Genomic DNA, 21,206 nt, shown 5'->3' with positions numbered 1-21,206 from the left:
GTGTTCTGTGGATCACTCCCCAGTAAATCACCTGCATATCAATCTCCATCTCTGGGTCTGTTTCCCAGGAAACCCAATCTTTGATACACAACGAGGGGACCTGAGAATATATAAAGATATTTCAGCTTACCTTAATCTTTTCTTTAATGAATGAGCTTAAATCTTATATGGTAGGAATGGTGGGTTGAAGGATAGAAAATAAAGATGATATAGGGAAATGACCAAAGTATTGGACCCTGTGGTAAGAATGAGACAAAATAAGAGGATATTAATCAAAAATGGGCCTAGTGGTACTGAGTCTAGAAACACAGATAAAATATGATGGAGATCATCCAGGGAATTATTGAAGGGATTGAAAAAGAGTAATAGTGAGGTGCTGTACAGACCAGATTGTTGAAGAAAGAAATTTCTGGGTTAACTTTACACCAAAACTGAACACACAAGTGATATCAGCCTGCAGTGTCTTCCCCTGAGGTCTGTCTGCCTATTTTTTGCTGTATGAAGGATTCTAAAGGGTCTAATGGGAAGTCTCTGTCCCATCTTACCAAGTGGGGGTGTGTGTGAAAAGGGTAGGTCAGCTGGTCGGGTAGTGAGTAGGTGGTGTTTTGAGAGTTTCTGTTTTGTTTGTAGACATTGGGGTGATTTAATTCTTGCTAATATCATACTTTCTTGGAGTGGGGTGAAAAGATAGCCTGTCAAAGTGTCAGGGTCATGCTGTCCATCCTAATGGAGCCAAAACTCCTTGGAAAATTCAGCAGTGCTCTTCTCTGCACTTGACACTTCAAATGATGGACAGTTTTCCCCACCTTTTCAATTTCACTGTCATTGTCATCAGTTTCTCCTGATCATAGAGTCTTTGTCTGATAACTCAATGGGCTAATAGAAAATGAGATTTATCACATGGGTGTGCTGTGTACTATTCAGCTCGACTGTAACCTTTGGAAAGCAGGAATCATGTCTGATTTGTTCATTGCTGGTTGTCCAACCCTAGGCCAGACCTTGGTTATGAGTAAGTGCTCAATAAATTCATTGTAGGACAGTGAATTTTGGGCAAGTCATTTAATGTCTAAGATCTTCTGTTTCCACATCTGTTGAAGTGAGAAGAAAAGACTCATTTTACTTTCTTCATTATCTATGTGCAGCATTTTAATATTTAAAAGAAACAACCACATGTAAATCAATTCTTTTATAAAAAGCCCTGAATCAAACCATTTAGATTTGAAAGGGAACATGTAGCCCACTCTCACATGTGGTGCAGAAATACTTTCTATTGTATTCCTGACAAATTGTTATTCAGCTTCTACTTAGTAAATTGTTCCAGTAACTGGCAACCCAGTCTGTCCTAATGAGCTCCACTGTCAGAGAATTCTAGAGCAGTGATACATGAGATGTGGTCCTAGGACCAGCAACACCAGCACAACCTGGGATCTCATTAGAAATCAAGAATCTTGGGCCCTACCCCAGGCCTGAGTCAGAATCTGCATTTAACAGGATCACCTGGTGATTCATCTGCACATTAAAATTCGAAAAGTATTGCCCCAGAGTTTTTGTTTATAATATCAATCTGCAAGTTTATTCTTTATAGTCTCCCCTCATTATCAGTCTCAATTTAGTTTCTCTTAACTTTATATAAATTGTCTATTCCTTATTCCACATGACAGCTGTTCAAATATTTGAAGGCAGAATTCAAATTGTCCTTGGGCTGGACTCTTCTCAGATTGTAAAGGCTGGAACCCTTCCTGTCCTGAGCTTTCCCATAGTACCTTTGTCCTGCAGGATTGTTTTAACAAGACTATCAGTCTGTAACTGAAGCATTTATGAAAGGAAAGGCAGGCTACCTCATCCCTTTGCCTTCAAGATTGGCGGAATGCAATGAACAAGAAAGAACATTTGAGCTGATTGTTTATACACTCAAGCTTCAGGGCATATAAACAGGATGAAACCACTTATCTCACCCTACCTCACCCGTACTGATTGTTTCCTACAGATTGTGGCATTTTCCTAAATTTACTATCTTTTCAGGGACAGTTGTTCGAGTTCAGTCTTCTCTTTTCTAAACTAAAAACACCCTGTTTATTTAAGTACCTCTTGTATAGCAGGATTGGAATGGAAACTTTTTGAGAGAAGGGATAAAGTCTTACTCATATTTATATTTTAAATTTCAAGTTAGATCAGTGCACTTAGCACATAATATGCTATTAATAAATATTTTTTGAATACACAAATGAATTAATGAATAGGGGAATAAATGTAGCTGTAGGCCTTTGTTACCATCTTGCAAAAACATGTTAGTGTGTTATGGCCGTGAAAAAATGTGGCATCATGAATTGGGCAGAATACTCCAATGTGTTGCATGATTATTTTAAAGTAGTGGTATTATTAATTCCCCTAATTTAGACTTTATGCTTTGATGAGCTCAGCCTAATAATGACGAAAGAGAATAACTGTGTTTAGAAAGCCCTAATAGACCGCTACAAAGTTGATTTAGCTTATCAACAAGGTGAAATTTGCTTTAAAGGGCATTTTTAGAGTTTTTTCCTTTTGGATCTGAGGGGGCTTTCCAAGATTAGGAATGCTTTTCTGGCTAAACAAACTGCTGAGATATTTCCCCTTACCTCCTTCTTTGCTTCCTGATTCCTCTGTCTGCAACCACTTCCTTCACCTGAGATCACTTCTTCACTAAGTATTAACTACGAAAAGAAACTGTGGGGAGAGTAGTAAGTGCAGAGCAGATGGGTAAACATAATGGTTCAAGAAAGGTGATGATGAAATATGACATTTTCTGGTGTTGGATATAATAAAGAGTAGAGACAGAGGAACGGGAAACAGACTGGCTCCTTTGCCATGGCAACAATAAGTGCATTTATTATATAAACAGAAGGAGGAAAGGCAGTTATTTGGTCCCTATGTTTTTCTTTCCTAATCCTGTGTTTCTCTGGTTTTTGGTTTAGTTTAGATTCTCGAAAGATAGCAGCCAGTTACCTTGCAATGACATTGATCATTTCCTTAAATGCCCAAGATGTGCAGGTATACACTTGACTTTAATATTTTACTATTAAAAATAAATAAAGATTTCTTTAAAAGCTCATCAAAGAATAGCTTGTGTCCTATGTTGTCAAGCACAGAAGAGTACCCTCTTTAAAAGTTTGTATCTTTATTTTGATACAATAAACTTACAAGCAGAAATCAAGGTACCTTTTTCTTTCCAATTCAACATCATTAGAAAATTGTCTGATTCATTCAAGTATGTCTCAAGGTTAAATGGTCATCAGTGAGTGTGCAACAGAGAAACACTAAGTGATTCTAGTTTAAAAGGAAAACCAATGTGCATTGAATAGCTGCACTTGATAGATAGTTCAAAAATGTACTTTCCTTTGCTATGTCAATATGCACCTGATGCTCTGTGGTACCAGTGGGAAAAGGAAAGCTATTAAATGTTTATGATAGTGAAACACTGTATTTTAGGAGATCGGATAAATGATGGGGACTGGGGGGTATACAGCAAACCAACTGCAATCCAAGAATACAGTACGTTTCCCAAAGAGAACTGGCATGTTTTCACAATATTCTTCCCTTCCTAGAAGGGGCTGTGCAAAATTGAAAAATGTAATAAGTTTTCTGAATAATTCAAAATTTGCAACATGAGCTGTAAGATAGATTGGGGTAAGTTTCTCACACAGCTAAATATAGTATTACCATATGATCCAGAAATTGATTCCTAGGGATTTACCCAGCTAATTTGAAAATTTATGTCCACACAGAAACCTGCCTGTGAAAGTTTATAGCAGTTCTACTCATAATCATCAAAACTTGGAAATAACCAAGATGTCCTCCAATAGGTAAATGGATAAACAAACTGGTATGTACATACAATGAGGTACTATTTGGCAATAAAAAGAATGAGCTATCAAGTCACACAAGATATGGATGAATGGTAACTGTATATTTCTAGGTGAAAGAAGCCAGTCTGAAAGGGCTACATACTCCATGACTTTATATTCTGGAAAGGCAAAACTATATAGACAATAAATAGATCAGTTATTACTGGAGTTTTGGTACGAGGGAAGGTTAAATAGGTGAAGTACAGAGAATAATGGTGGTGAAATCATTCTGTATGATACTGTAATTGCGGTACCTGACACAATGCATTTGTCAAAACTCATAGAACTCTACAGCACAAAGAGTGAGCCTTAATGTATTCAAATTTAAAAAAATATTTAGGAGGTCAAGGGATCTCAGGATGGAATTCAGACCATGACAAAATAATCTAACTATGTTATAAAAGTATGAATAAAACCTCAGTGTAAGGGGGTTAGGGGAAAAGTTTGCTGACCTAAAAAACTTTGGAAAAGAGTGGAGTAAAAAAACCAATTGTGCATAAGCACTGTACTCCAGTTGATAAAGTCTTCCATGGGGGAATGGGTTGACAATTCTGAAACTACTATGATTGTATAATGGAATTAAAAAATTAAGTAAATGGATGTCAGCTAGTAGGAGCCAGGTTTCTCACTGTTGGAGTGAGAGTTTATGGGCAAGCAAGGGGAGGAGGAAGGAATGATCCCTGTGAATATGGCTTAGATTTGGAGACATAAGTATGAATTCATGGTTACCTTACCATAGATACAGATGTTTACATATACATGTGGGGATTTTATATATGTGGATTAGCTATATACACATATATTTTATTTTTTTGTTCTGTCAGCTGAAAGGGCCTAGAAGCAAGGTCACGTGTATCACCCATATATTTGATTCTAATACTATTCTCCAATAAAAGGAACCAGGAATCCTTGGAGAAATGGCTGATTATAAGGAAATATACAAGATGAGTCAGAAGCATCTTAGAGTGCCAGAATGTGTAGACATGCCAACAAAAAAATTACCAAGAGTAATGGGGCATATCAAGGGAGACAAGAGCCAATGGAAGCAATTCCTAATGGCCAAAGATGGAACAATTTGAGTAATAAAATAAAGTAGTATTGGATTATAATCCAGAATATTAAATAAATATCCATGAGTCCATGCTAATGTAAATAAATGATTAACTAAATAATTGTGAGAGAATAGATAAATCTCCCAGGCAGAATTCCAAATAATTTATATAGATCCTCTGTCCTTAAGGAGGTGGAACAAAGCTCCCTAGTTCTTAAGTGTGGGTTATGCATATTGATTTCCTCCCTAAGAATGCAGTATGGAAAGGGGGAAAAAGAGAAATTTTATAGTGGAGAAACCTGATCAACACTATGTCAACCAGGTGCTCAGGATGGTAATGTCATGTTGATAGTATGTACTCCTGATATGATGTGATGAGGATAGCCCTTTACTTGTGATCTTCCCACATAACCTATAACCATGGTCTAAGCATGAGAAAAACATTAGACGGATCTAAGCATGAGAAAAACATTAAACAGAGGGATATTGTACAAAATAACTGACAAGTATTCCTCAGTACTGTCAAGGCCATCAAAAACAAGAAAATTTTGAGAATTTATCACAGCCAAGAGGAGCTTACAGAGATGTGGTGACTAATTGTAATGTCATACCCTGGGTGGAATCCTGGAACAAAAGAAGAACATGAATTAAATACTAATGAAAGCTGAATGAAGTATGGACTTTAGTTAAAATTGTCTATCAATATTCATTCATTGATTGTGACAAATGCATCGTACTAATGTAAGATGTTAATAACAGGGAAGTCTGAGTATGAGGTATATGGGAACTCTACTATCTTTACAACTTTTCTTTAAAATCTAAAACTGAAATAGAACATTTATTGAAAAATTCCTATTCCAAGTTTCACCCCATAGTGTTAAATCAGAATGTCTGGGGTGTGAGCTAGGCATCAGTATTTTATTTTTTAAGACCCCAAGTGATAACAGCGTGTAGCATAGTTTTGGAACCTCTGGGGTAGAAGTCTCTGAGGCATAGAGGCTGTATTTTGGCATTCCTTAATTTGCTCAAAATGTTCCAAACTAAATAAAAGTGTTGAGTGTTGCTTCTATTTTATACCTACATGAAATTGAATTTTTAATAATGAGTGTGGTAAAAATAAAGTACTGGAACAAGTTGCCCATTTGAGCACCACTTGATGTCACACTATTGACTATGGAGCCACTAATAGACAAATGTATCAAGCATATAATTACAAACAATATTATATCTTAAAATAAAATTTCTCTTGTAATTTTCCTGCAATTGAAGTGAAAAAAGAAATTCACATGTATACCCTTTCCTCTGTCTGGCCCCAGTCCCCCTCACCAGCGTATTATCATTATGCTCTAGTGGACCCATTTCCCACCCTTTTTTGACTTGTTCTGTGCTCCCTGAGGCTGACTCTATCGGTTGCAATAGGCAGGGCCCCTTGCCCTCTGATTTCCAGTTGGGTTCATGCAGGATGGAGGAGATGGATAGGTTATTGTGAGCCCCACTCTTTCCCTTCCTCATCATGGTTCTGGCAGTGGCTGCGTTTGTCCTAAGTCCAGTTTCTGTCATCTCCAGCTCTCACTTGGCTCTGGGGACACTGTCTTCTTTCTTCAGCCCTTCAGGCCCCAAGGAAGTAATGGCTTCCTGCTGTGGCTAGTCTCTGGGTAACTCATCATCTTTTGTTGGCTTTTTAAAAATTTTTGCCTGCACCTCAGTAAATAGTCTCTTCACTGAAATATTTTTAGTTTAACCCTTAGAAGATGCCATCTGTTCCCTGTCAGAATTATGATGGAAACAGTGCACAGTTGTCTACTCTTTGTACTTGGAAATGATGACCACTGCCCCCTTTTTTAAAAAAAGTTGGTATAATGTCCTGCATACTACTTTGGCCTTAAAATGTCCTTTATTTTGTGAAGGGATGTGAATAGGAGAGAACATTATTTTCCCTAAATCCTTACTTGGCAAAGAAAAAGTTGGCAAACCTATGCTGGTTCACCACACATTTTTGAAATTTCACTTTTGAAATCCAGAGTCTGGGAACCATTGATCTAAATGAGTATTTGACTTTGAAACATTCAGAGAATTCAGCTGTAACTCATCTTACCACAAGAATCTACAAATCTAGTGAAAGTTGCCAATGTGAGAGTTGTCATGGCAGGCACTCAAGTTACTGGGGTTCTGTTGTTTGCATATCTGATTGTCCCACTCCTGATAAAGAGGGAAACAGTATCAGGGGAAAATAGAAGGAACGATAAAAATTGAAGTGGTTATCTTCTGCATCTTTCAGTATCGCATGTCATTGGATATCTGATTGGGGAAGGGATAGAGGAAGAAGATATGGGTGCATCTGGAAGTTTTTGCGAGAAGTTGAAAATACTCTTCCATCAATTGTGGAGTTTTGGTGATAGTGACTTAGAACTTCTATCTTCACAGATCCAGAAACATTTGTATTTGTTTTATTATAAATAGTTATGGAGGCTCATTTATAAACGACTCCATCACTAAGCAAAACGCATTGGACATTTGTGTTTATTGGTGTTTCAAATGGAGTATGTTTCGTGATGTCAAGTACAGCCAGTATATAACTGAAACACGATCTTTGAAGTGCCCTGTGCTTGGGCTAAGTAGAGGAACATAGGGTATATATTTATCACAGTTCAGTCTCCTTAACTTTAAAATTATTCTATGTTGGGAATGTGATATCCTTCTTTGTTGTATTTTATTACATTTAATTTGGACTGCGAAGGCATTAACATGTGATTGGGGTTTCGTTTGCTTGTTTGTTTTCATCCATTTAAAAACATTCTTTTGTTTTTATTCTCATTACTTTCTTTTTTCATTTAACATAGGAAAAGACACAAAGCAACTTTTAAAATTCATTCTTTGCTTTATATACTTTTTAAAAATACATCTTTATTGGAGTATAATTGCTTCACAATGCCGTGTTAGTTTCTGTTGTACAACAAAGTGAATCAGCCATAGGCACACATATGTCCCCAAATCCCCTCCCTCTTGAGCCTGCCTCCCACCCTCCCTATCCCACCCCTCTAGGTCGTTGCAAAGCATCGAGCTGATCTCCCTGTGCTATGAGGCTGCTTCCCACTGCTTTATATACTTTTAAAAGGGAGCTTTAGAAGAACTTTGTCATAGAGAAGAATTTTTTCTTCCCACACAGTTAAAATCCAAACACAAGCTATTGTTCACATAACATGAAAGAAGAATTGTTAAACTCAAGGATTTTCTTTCTCTTTACATTTCTACCACTGAAACAAATGAATAGAAACTTTAACCCTTGATATATTTCCTCCTTCATCTGGTGGCAAAGACCAATAGATGCAAAGCCTGGAAATGTCAGTAACTATGCTTCCTACCTTGCAAAGAGATTTAGTCAGTAAGAGGGAGTGAAGCCCACCCCTGTTGGGAAGCAGAGATAAGACATAGAGAAATTACTGGTGGTTTTAGGGTTCTTGAAGACCAGCTACGTGTCTGCTCTTTCTATTATTTGACTGTTCAATTCTACCTGATTCCATGAAATAAAAATTCCCCTTCTTGGCTAAGCTATTGTGTTGGATTAGCTAATTTAGATTGAATTCGTGTAAGTAAAAAGAGAGACTTAAGGAAAGATCCTGAGGAAGTTCACAGAATTAAAAGAAAAGTTGATCAGCGAGGCTTCAGGAAGACAGGAGCTGGCACTCATGGCGGGGACCCAGTGCCTAGGGCCAGGAGTTAGGTACCATCAAGACTCACTTTTCCCTCATGTGGCCTCTGTGGAGGAATAGTTTGATATATTACCTGCCGTGTTTTTTCCCAGGTATTTACCCCTTAGCCCTCTTCCATTCATGGGCATTTTTGTGTCCATTGCCACAGAAGGAGATGTTATAGCAGGCTGTGTTTGAGTCTCAGAAACACTGACCAGGAACCAATTCAAGCTCTGAACATTAAGAGAGCTTTCCCAAGTTAGGGGGAAAAGAAGAAGAGGGAAGCAGGGAGAGCTAAGTCGGTGTACCCCTGAGAAAGAGGCCCTGCACCCAGTAGATGACTCCATCGCTAAGCAACACACAATGACAATTTGTGTTTATTGGTATTTTAAATCAAATATGTTTCATCCTATCAAGTACGGCCAATCTATAATTGAAACAAAGATTTTGAAGTACCCTATGAAGTTTATACCAGAGGATTGAACCCTAAGGAAGAGCAATAACAGACACTCCCAATGAATCTAGGGGGACTCCAAGAACGGAGGAATCACAGAGTAGGAAGAGCCATTGCCCTTTAACCTAGATAGAGCTGGGGGTGGAGAGAAGGCTGTAGGGCTCTTGGCAACTTGGGGCAGCATGGGGTAGTACATAGGAATTGCTGTGTGATAAGGCAGTCAAATCTAAAGCAGCCTCGTAGAGTTCCAACTTGACTCACTTAAGGTATAGGAGCAGTAGAATAATTCCTGAGAGTAGCATAGATAATGGTTCTGGGATTCGTAAAGCCTCACCTATAGCCCAGAGTGGTATTTGGTGAACACCTCTTAGTGTACTTCAGAAAGGCTTCAGGGGCAAAGCAAGGAGAGTCATTGATCCTGAAGTGACCTTTGGCATGGACCCACATAGATCAACACCTGACAAACAGACAGGATGACGATTCAACAGATGCCAAATTCAACAGATGACAAAGATCAGGACCTTTGCTTATCCTGGGTCCTGTTTTCCTTCCCCTCCAAATTGTCCCCTGCTTAGAAGTTAAGAAAAGGAAATAGGACCCGCAGTTTATTGGGGTTTAGCTTCTATTAGTTGGTAAAACAGGACTTCGTTGAAGAAATTAAGCTCACTGGCATAAAAAGAATGGACACACTTTCTCAACACCTGCTTATGTGGCTTCAAATTCAAATTCTGTCTTCTACTGTAGACTGTGTCCAGTCATAAGGCAGAGAACCTGGCTGCTGGCAGCTGCAGCTCACAACCACACAGATTCACCATCTGAGGCGAAAAAGCTCTCGAACACCCCTTTGACTCCCACCCCTGGAACCCCCATCCCAGCTCCTGTTGCAAAGCCTTAGAGAACAACATTGACTGCCCTTTCTCTAGTCATGTTCCCACCCCACTGACCAATTACAGAGCCAGGAGTGTAAGAGTCTATGATAGATCCAGCTTGGATGACATGCTATGTAGCCTCTGAAGCCAGGATGCTATGACTGGCAGCCCCAACTAGATGCACGTGTCTGGAGTCGGGGAAGAGCAGTTCCTCTGCCAAAAGGAAATACTTTGACCAGAAGAAGAGAAGGGGAGCTTGCTGATAAAATAGTGTGTCCTCTATAATCTGTTTGTATTGGGTATCTCTCTGGTGGGACCAGGCTAATAAAGGTTTCCTGACTGTTACATTGATATGATCAAGGCAAGTAACTAAAATAATGAACAGGATACTATGTCTTTTACAACCTAGTAGCTCAGAACTAGAATCTGGGCTCTGAAAAAAACAAACAAAAAATCCCACAACACTTAGTCTTTTTCATTGTAAATCTGTAAACTTTGCAACAGCTTAACTATGAGACTTGGTTTATAGGCCAGCGAATACCCTGGTGCTGTTTGCTCTTAAATCCCATTATACTCCTGCAGAGGACAAAGTGCTTTGTGCTATGTGAAAATTGGCCTATAGAATGTGAGTACCAATCATCAGGATTACCACATATATTGATCATTTTCCTTTAAGGTCCATAGGAACTTAAACTGAAATGCAATTCTATGAAAACGTCATTTAGTTGCATGATTCTGAAATGATTCTAGTCAACTGTTCATTCATAGCAGCCTCCCTCAGGCAACGGTCGAGGAGTAATTTCTCCACGTTTATTCTCTTAACTTTACTTCTTATTGTATTCTTTCAGATGCAAGGAAATAATTACTTTGGCTTAAGCATAGAATTTGGAGAACTTTGTAATTTCTCTTACACCCTGATGCCCACTTCTGGTAAAGAGGTAAATAGATAATAAATATGAAGATATAGCATGAAACACTGAAAAAATGTAAAAGATAAATTCCTTGAGGAAAAGTCATATTTTAGTCCAGGTTCTGGTACTAAGTTAAAGGTTGGAGTGAAATAAGTTTTATTCTTGGTAGTAAATTGTAAACAAATAATCCAATTGATTTGCCTTTCAACTCGTAATAGCTTTTAGGTCACAGTTTAAATAGCTGCTGTGAAACTATTGGGGTTTAGATAGGTGCAAGGATGTATTGTACAGAACAAGGAATATAGCCAATATTTTGTAATAACTGTAAATGTAAAGTAAATTTTAAAAAATGTATAAAAATTAAAAAAAATAAAAATAAATAGCTGCTGTGAGTTTCATTGGTGTTATATAGCTTTTTAGGTAGTTGGGGGTAATACAATTCTCCCTTATTTATGCTGGTAGCATTTTAAAGAGAAAAAAAAAATGTTCCAATAGATTAGGAGCCTAAAGGAGTTACAGATTGGGTCTGCTAGCCAGTGAACAGCACCTGACAGTAACTGGGCTACCCCAGGCCTTAAGGATCATCTGAATGGCTCTAGTTCTCAGGAATAGTTTTCAAAGAACACATGATCTTACATTTCCTCTGATCATATTATCCTTTTCAATAACTTGGAAAGGTACAAATAACTAAGAAAACAATCTCCTAAATTAGGTAATCTAAAGATAGCCACTGGAAACATTTCGGTGTATTTCTTGTCTTTTTTCCTATGCATATATAATTTAAAATCCATTGAGATCATGTTACATATATAATTCCTATAATATATATGCTTTGGAAATTTAGAATAAAAATCTCCCTCTGGTATGTGACTTTTAAACAGTGCAATAGGTCAATAATCATTGTAAAGTACTTATAAAAAAAATTTTTGTTTTTGTTCCTTTTAATTATGCAAATGAAAAACTACAAGATTTGCTTCTTATACTTCAGCCCAATGCATATTAATTGAGCAATTTCTACATCCAAGATAATGTGAAAAACACTTTGGGAGATTAAAAACAGAACAAAACATTTATAAGACACAACTTTTGCCCTCAAGGTATTTTATATAGATATATGCGCAACTAACCATTAGATGAATCAGAGAGTGTTTCTTTATAAAATAGAGACTAAATATGTTTCCAAATGATCATAGGCCATAGATAGAAGAGCTTCAGTTTGGGAGATTACAAAGATGGGTCAGTTGAGTTGGACCTTGGTATATGGCTAGGATTTCAACCCACAGATGGTGTTGATGGGTAATGGTTGAAGGAAGGGTGATGTGGAATGAAGGAAACATTCAGGATGGGATAGCATGAACAAAAGCAAGAAGTGAAAAAAAATGAGTTGACCTCTGTAGTAGAAGAAAACACTGGTAAAGTAAGTCTCAGACGATACACTAAAAACAAATTTGAATGCCAGACTGATTTTATATGTATGTTTTTCCTGTAGGCAGTGTAGAACCACAGATACTTTTGAAAAGGGGCATAAAATGATCAGGGCTATACCTTAAGAATATTATATGGGACATAAAATTCCTAGAAGGTATGATATGTCATTTGTGTGTAGGTTGGTGTTCATATAATGGTTTTCTAAATACCCTTTTAATTTTTTATTATAAATTGATATGTTTTTTTCTTTCTATACCCCAAAAAACTTTTTTAGAGCTACTTAAAAGAGCATAAGAATTGCCTAAAATATTTTAATGTCTAAACTTCCTTGTCATTAGTATTTGTTTTTTATAATTTGCAACTTAACGATGAAGTGTTCATTTTTTCTGTATATATTTATTCCCATTGTCTCTCTTTCATGAAATGCTTCATTCACTCAAAAAGCATTTTTGGACAACTATATGAATAGAATATTGTGTTACATAATGAGTATTACAGGAACTATGTGCCCTGGATAATTTGGGATAAATTCTGCCTGAAGATAGCATTTTAGTAAGGGGAATTTTGAATATCATTCATTTAAGGAAAATGCTAGCGCTTGAGATAACCAAACCTTATTAGTTGATACTAATTATCCTGGTTATTAAATATTTGGAAATTTAGATTTCTCTTATTTGTTCTTTAATTTCCTTTCTAAATTTTTAAAATGTTTTCTTTCATTGCTTGTTAACCACTTATGATGCATACACATCATAAGTTGTCAAATTACTTAGTGGTTCTTTGAATGCTGGACTGAACTGGTTAAAGGCAAAGCCTGAGTATGTATGTTTAAACAATCTGCATCAATTAATTTTCTTGTTTTAGGTTTACTGATTTACCCCAACTCAATTGAAAACAAGACAGATAGATAGATAAATGGATAGACCTAGATACAATGAAGAGCAGATGCTGGCGAAGTAAGTAAAGCAATCGTCACCTTTAGAGGGAAAAAATTGTTCATGCTTTGTGATTCAACTGTACTGTGGGTGGTAGGTAACACTTAAATTATGTAACATCATTTATACACAAAAACTTCTACATATAAATACTCTGAAGTTGCAGCTCCAAATCATAGATTATTTGGTGTGCTGGGGGCCTTAATTACCATCACTCTAGTCTAACCTCTTTCCCACCCAGTGTTGTCTTACAATATTTCTGATGGACAGTCTTTTAGTCTCTATTTAAAAATATCTAGTGATGAAGGGCTTAATGTCCCACCAGGTTGAGGGGCCACTAGGAGTTGGTGCTCAAGCCTCTCCTATTTTCTCCCCAGGTGGCACTGGAACCTCTCCTTGCCCTCAGCCTGGGCCTTCCCCAGTGGTGTTAAAGATAAGCATGATTCCTTATCTTCGGCTCTTTTCAGAGGCATTCTGCCCACAGTGCCCAGTCCTCAAGGGGCTCCAGTCAGGTGGCCAAGATTATCACTCATGCAGTTCATGGGGAACCAAAAACTAGCACTAAAATAAAGCTGAATGGTGGAAAAAAAATTTTTTTGAATGTTTGATGTTTTTATCATTCCTTTCATTACCATCCTGTTAAGCTCAGTTTACAACTGAAAAGAGAAAGATAAATATATATTATGCAGTTAACTTACTGAGCATTACCTACAGAATACGTATGTACCTGTATCTCACATAAGAAAAATGTGATTTCTCAGTATTCATATTGACAATTGTTCCATGTAGGAATAATAGTCAACATAAGTACAACTCTATTTTCAGGCCAATCATGCATATTCAGATCAGAGCACTCATGGGACATTGCCTCTTAATCCCTAAATTTGCAGTCAAAATGTTTTCAGAAATAAATACCATGAAATTGATAAGCTAAAATAAATTCTTAAGACAAATAGCTATGAAACCTGGACAGAAGTCTCCTTAGTTTCTCATCTTCTATAAACAGCTTCACAAATCACTAGGAAAATCAGCCTAGAGATAAACATAATAAACCACATTTCCCATCCATTCTTGAAGTTGATCTTTCCTGAGATGTGATCAAACAGTACTTCTTGTTGAAAACAGCAAGGAGGCCGGACCCTGATACTCAAGCTCTGATTCTGGATCAGTTTGTTGGCCTGCACTCACCAGGAAGCCCACTATCACTTCTAATGGCTGTGAGAACTAGAAAGTTATTTCTTTGATTTGGTTTAAATCTAGCTACCTATGCTTTCTATTCACTGATTTTAGTTTGATTCACAGGAGCTACATACAGAAAAATCTACCACATCTTTTGATGATTGTCTTTCCAGTGTTTGAGGTAAACTGTAATTCTTGCTTGCTTCTAAAAGCAAATTTTCTCTAGTTTCATTTGGCGTGCCTATTAAAATACAGAGTTCTGGGGACTTCCATAGTGGTCCAGTGTTAAGAATTTGCCTTCCAATTCAGGGAACGCAGGTTGATCCCTGGCTGGGGAGCTAAGATCCCACATGCTGCGGGGCAATTAAGCCCATGTGCCACAACTAGAGAGAGGCCTGGGCTGCAGTGAAGATCCCACGTACTGCAACTAAGACCCAATGCAGCCAAAAATAAATAAATAGATATTAAAAAAAAAAATACACAGTTCTGTTTCCCCATCTCAGGAGGCTTTTATTCATTAGGTCTGTGGTGGGCTCCAGGATTTTTGTATGAGCTGTGTTTGCAACTGAGTAGTTTTATCAGCCTGTTTCCTGAATGTAGTAATTTGGAGGTCCAACAGCTTTCTTCCATTTTGTATGCTGTCTCTTTAATTCCAAGCTGGTAGTGTTTCTACTGATATAAAATTGTCAAGAATCTATGAGGTCTCCTGCATATGTTAAAGGAATTCACTCCAGAAGAACAGAGGCTTGTCTATAGATGTTCCCCAGATAATCCCATCTCTATATTGGAGTTTTGAGGGGAGCTATGAGTCAATCTCTCCAGAGAGATATGTGGGACTGAATACTCTGATTTATTAATCTTTCTGAAGTATTAGCCAAAGGTTGACCAGCCACATTCTTGGCTTTTTTTCTGCAGAATGCTTTCCTGGTAGTGAATCTCTTAATTTTTGTGGTTTTTTTTTGAAACTGGATAAGCTGAGAACTTCTCAAATCAAGTCTTGGTTGCATTTTTTTTTTTTTTTTTTTTTTTTTTTGTGGTAGGTGGGCCTCTCACTGTTGTGGCCTCTCCTGTTGCAGAGCACAGGCTCCGGACGTGCAGGCTCAGCAGCCATGGCTCACGGGCCCAGCCGCTCTGCGGCATGTGGGATCTTCCCGGACCGGGGCACGAACCCGCGTCCCCTGCATCGGCAGGTGGACTCTCAACCACTGCGCCACCAGGGAAGCCCCCTGGTTCCTTTTTGTTTGAGTTCTTTCCTCAAGTTGGACAGCCACATGTAAATCAATGAAGTTAGAACACACCCTCACATCATACACAAAAATAAACTCAAGATGGCTTAAAGACTTAAACATAAGACATGACACCATAAAACTCCTAGAAGAGATCACAGGCAAAACATTCTCTGGCATAAATTGTACCAATGATTTCTTAGGTCAGTCTCCCAAGGCAATAGAAATAAAAACAAAAATAAACAAACGGGACCTAATCAAACTTAAAAGCTTTTGCACAGCAAAGGAAACCATAAACAAAATGAAAAGACAACCTACAGACTGGGAGAAAATATTTGTAAGCAATGTGACTGACAAGGGCCTAATTTCCAAAATATACAAACAGCTCATATGACTCAACAACAAAAAGGAAAACAAACAACCCAATCAAAAAATGGGAAAAAGGCCTAAATAGACATTTCTCAAAGAAGAAACACAAATGGCCAAGAGGCACATGAAAAGATGCTCCACATCACTAATTATTAGAGAAATGCAGATCAAAACTACAGTGAGGTATTACCTCACACTGGTCAGAATGGCTATCATTAAAAACTCTACAAATAGCAAATGCTGGAGAGGGTGTGGAGAAAAGGGGAATCTCCTACATTGTTGGTGGGAATGTAAGTTGGTGCAGCCATTATGGAAAACAGTAAGGAGGTTCCTCAGAAAACTAAAAATAGAATTATCATACGATCCAGCAATCCCACTCCTGGGCATATATCCAGACAAAACTGTAATCCAAAAAGATACATGCATCCCTATGTTCATAGCAACATTATTCACAATAGCCAAGACATGAAAACAATGTTAATGTCCATTAACAGATGAATGGATAAAGAAGATGTGGTACATATATACAACGGAATACTACCCAGCCATAAAAAAGAACAAAGTAATGCATTTGCAGCAACATGGATGCAGCTAGAGATTATCACACTAAGTGAAGTAAGTCAGAAAGAGAAAGACACAAACCATGTGATATCCTTTATATGTGGAACCTAAAATATGACACAAATGAACCTATTTACGAAACAGAAACAGACTCACGGACATAGAGAACATTCTTGTGGTTACCAATGGGGAGGGGATTGGGGGAGGATGGAGTGGGAGGTTGGCGTTAGTAGATGTAAGCTATTATATATGGAATGGATAAACAACAAGGTCCTACTTTATAGCATAGAGAACTATCTTCACTATCCTATGATAAACCATAATGGAAAAGAATGTTAAAAAAAGAATGTATATAAATGTATAACTGAATCACTTTGCTGTACAGCAGAAATTAACACATTATAAATCAACTATACTTCAATAAAATAAAAAAAGAGTTCTTTTCTCAATTCAGCTCTTTCTTTCTGCAATTTACTATAGGCAGTAAGAAAAAGCCAGGATGCATATTCAACACTTTGCTTGGAAAGCTCCTCAGTTGTATGTCCAATTTCATTGTATACAAGTTCTATTTTCCACATAACTGCAGGACACAATTCTGCTAAGCTTTCAGCCACTGTGTAAAAAGGATCCCCCTTCTTCAAATTTCCAATTACAAATTCCTCACTTCCTTCTTAGTCTTCACCAGCAGCCACTTTAACGTCCATATTTCTACCAACAGTCTATAAGTGATGATTTAGCTACTCTCTAAGGTGATATATGTTTTTTTCTGTCATTTTCCTCACTTCCTTTTGAGTTATCGCTAGCAGAGTTGTTAACATTCATGTTTCTACTAACAGCTTTTTTAAGGCAAGATAGGTTTTTTCCATCATATTCCTTGAAATTCCTCCAGTTTCCGCCCACTGCCCAATTCCCAAGCCATGTCTACATTTTCAGTCTTTTTAATAGCAGCACACTGCTTCCAGTTACCAAAATTTGTTAGGGTTCAGCTAGAGAAGCAGAAACAGTAGAAGATACATAGTAAGATATTTATTGCAAAGCTCATGTGGTTGCAGGGCCTGGCTAGGCAAGTCCAAAATCCATAGAGCAGACTGCCAGGAACAGCAAGCTAGAACTCTTGGTCATGGTCTGAAGCTTCTGAAGCTTCTGTCCACAGGTGGAAGTTTTTCTTCAAAAGGGAAGCCTCAGCTCTGCTTTTACGGCCTTTCAACTGACTGAACCAGGCCCATCTTGATTATTTAAGGTAACCTGTCTTACTTAAAGTCAACTGATTATGGACTTTAAACACATCTACAAAATATCTTTGTGGCAACACCTACATTAGAGTTTGATTGCGTAACTGGGGACTGTAGCCTTGCCAAGTTGACACATAAAGAAACCATTACAGTATACTGTATATACTGTATACACATATACCCTAGTAATTTTCATTTGGATATTCATGCTTTAAAAGGATTTATTCTCAGAGATATTTTAAGGATCAAAGTAAAACAATTCTACCTTATTAGCTTGTTGTACGTAATAGTTCTTCAATTGGCAGTTGTATAAGCTGCCAATTATTTCTCCATGAGGATTTAGAAGTTTGATGTCCATTACATATAAATTTCTTTTTGTTGGCAATGGCATTAGTGGTATTTAAGTAGTCTGTTGTCCTACTGGGGACTAGCAGTACTGACATCACCTGGATGCTTATTAGAAATATAGACTCCAGGGTCTCACCCCAGCACTCCTGCAGTAGAGTCTGTGTTTTAAATATCCCAAGTTTGATTCGGTTGTACATTGAAGTTTGAGAAGCACTAGTCTACTGCAATGGCTTAGTTTCTTCACTGTCATCCCTGGCTCTAGGCTTATCTTCTACCTTTTCCGCCATACTTAACACACCCGGGATGTGCTTTCCTTCCTACAAAACTGAAAACATAATTCCTAAGTCTAAAAGTTTCCAACATTTCATCATGCATAACAGTTAAAGTCCAGATGACCTTAAAAATCCACATGACCTTCAAAGTTCTTCCTATTAGACTTCTAAGTACTTTTCCAGGTCTACTTTTCTGAACATACCCTGAGGTCTCACTATACTGCTTCAATTTCCCTAAGGTACCATGCCTTTCCTCCTCTGTGCCTTTCTTTCCACACTCTGTTCCCCTGCATGGAGTGCCCTATACCAACCTGGTTGAACTCTGGGAATCCTCACTTTACTCTTTTTGGGATTAAAGGACACATGCTCTTTATCTTGGTAATTGTACCTGATACACAATAGATATTGATTATCTATTAAGGGAAAAATAAATTATCAACGTACAACAATGTACCAAAATGTTTTCCAGAGATGTTTGAAGACTAAATGAGATGACTAACAAGCAAGCATAATAGAGTACTAGGTAATAAGTACCATTCTAAAGGCATAGTGGCTATCTCATTACTTCTGATGACATTTCAGAGAGGTGGTTATTATCATCTCCATTTTACAAAAAAGGAAGCTGAGACAGAAAGAGGGTAAGGAACTTATTCAATGTCTCATAATATGTGTGCATAGAAACTTAGGCAATCAGATTCCAGAGCCCACGTGCTTGACTCTATGGCCTCCAATGCATATAAGAGCATTTTTCAAAGTCCTTGTAACTGTAAAATTTTAAGATTTGTGTGGTAATCAGACACATAATCAATAGTCACAATTGTCATTTCTTTAAAAATAACTTTCTATGAAACATTTAGAACACCATAAAAAGGGTGAAGTGCCAACTGTTTCAATTAAAACTATGTTCAGTTCACAGCAAAACTTTTTGAGTGTCTACTCTAGTGGATACGTATCTGTGCTTCTTTGCCCACTGCTCCTTCAGTAAGATCACCCTAATTTTATTTTGAGGTACCACTTTTCCCCCACTGTAAGTTATTTGGTTAGAGTGAGATCAATTCTCTTCCCATTTCTTGTTTTCCAGGAGTGCACAGGTGACTCACACCTGTACGGTCATCATATTCGAAGTTACTGGCCACCATGACTGATTCAGAGATGGGCTCATGACCCAAGTAAGCCAATGAGTGGGACTCAGTTTAGTAGATATTAACATATTGGTTGATGGTTTATAATTGTAAGAGTAGAAGAGTAAGAAGGAAACTCAAAGAGGAAAGAGGTGAACCAGAAGAGAGTGGAGTCATTGAGATCATTGTAAAGAGTTTCAAGAAGTAATGCATCGATATAATGAAGTTAATAGTTGAAACGATCAACCAAAATACTTGGACAAAATATTTTATTCACTTTCAGTAACCATAACTTCAGTTATGATTGATTGTTCCCAGCAGGATTTGTATCTGTGTAAATAGGCACATATTGATTTTTTTAAAAAAGAGAAGATAGGTGATCTCATTATTTTCTTTTTTAAATCAAAGGTTTCCTTTTAGGGATTTTTCCTTCACTCAGGAAAATACTGAATGAGTCACGGTGTTAATCTGTTTTGCTCTAATGAATCTTATCTTCTTATTATGGAGATGGTTTTCAGTGTGGTGATAATTGCCTAGTTGATGGGTAGTGATTTATTTGTACTCATCTCTTCATTCAATAACTCTTTATCAAGTTTCAGGTATGCATCAGACACTGTGCCAGAGGAAATGAGTTTCAAATGTGTCCCATAACCTAGAATGTAAGCTGCATAGGAGCCCATGACTCAGAGCCTGGTGCCTAGCAGACATTCAGTATTAGATCATACTATCAGAAATCCATACATATGGATGTGGAGTGTATGTCTGTATTAATTTAACAATGGTAGCTTCTGGCAAGCTATGCTTGGCCTTCAAATATTTCCTATGACTCAGATATGAATTAAAGGCTTGAGCCTCTGTACTTCTTTTCCTTATTACAGTTACTCCTCATAAGCCCAGGTTTAATGACACATTTTTAGAAGTTCACAATAAAATCATTAATTATGCTTAGTATCAGTACAATTTTGAATAGTGGTCCTGGAATGGCACCCTGATTCCACAGTAGGCAATGATTTTGGCCCCTATTAGTTTACTAGCTTTAGTGGGTTGAATGGTGGCTTCTTCCCAAAATATGTCCACATCCTAAACTCTAGAATCTGTGAATGTGACCTTATTTGGAAAAGGGGTCTTTGCAGATTTAATTAGTAAGGATTTCGAGCTGAGATCACCCTGGATTACCTGGATGGTTTCCAATTCCAATGACAAATGTCTTTAAAGGAGACAGAAGAGAAGAAGACACAGACACAGAGAGGAAGGCCATGTGAAGATGGAGGCAGAGGTTGGAGAGATTTAGCCATAAGCCGATGGAGTCCTGGAGCCGCCAGAAGCTGAATGAGGCAAGGAAGGATTGTCTCCTAGGCCTTGGGGAAGTCTATGGACCTGACGACATCTCGCCTTTGGACTTCTGGCCTCCAGAATAGTGAACAAATATATTTCTCTTGTATTAATTGTTGAGCCTGTGGTCATTTGTTAAGGCAACCCTAGAAAACTCATATGCTAGTTCATAGCAACTATCTAATTAAGGATTCTCTTGGGTTGTTTTATTTCACAATAATTTGAGGAAGTCAGTATTTCTACTCCAATTCTTATTTTCATCCATTGAAGACATCTGTCTCCATTAAAGTGACACTGACCCTGGGACAATATTCCTCTGGGGGAAAAGTTCCGTTTACAAAGCTCCAC

At 37.6% G+C, this 21,206-nt stretch overlaps 1 long non-coding RNA gene across 1 annotated transcript; it reads left to right on the top strand.

Moving 5' to 3' along the window:
• Positions 1–10,790: 10,790 nt before the first annotated feature.
• Positions 10,791–20,902, top strand: LOC132514719 (uncharacterized). Its single transcript, XR_009538909.1, has 4 exons — positions 10,791–10,882; positions 13,148–13,239; positions 19,487–19,574; positions 20,742–20,902. It is a non-coding gene; the product is annotated as an uncharacterized LOC132514719 (long non-coding RNA).
• The last annotated feature ends 304 nt before the right edge of the window (positions 20,903–21,206 follow it).

This window comes from Lagenorhynchus albirostris, chromosome 2 (assembly GCF_949774975.1).
Source record: "Lagenorhynchus albirostris chromosome 2, mLagAlb1.1, whole genome shotgun sequence".
Classification (NCBI taxonomy): domain Eukaryota; kingdom Metazoa; phylum Chordata; class Mammalia; order Artiodactyla; family Delphinidae; genus Lagenorhynchus; species Lagenorhynchus albirostris.
Note: the sequence above shows the minus strand (reverse complement) of the source record. Positions and strands in the feature narration are given on the sequence as shown.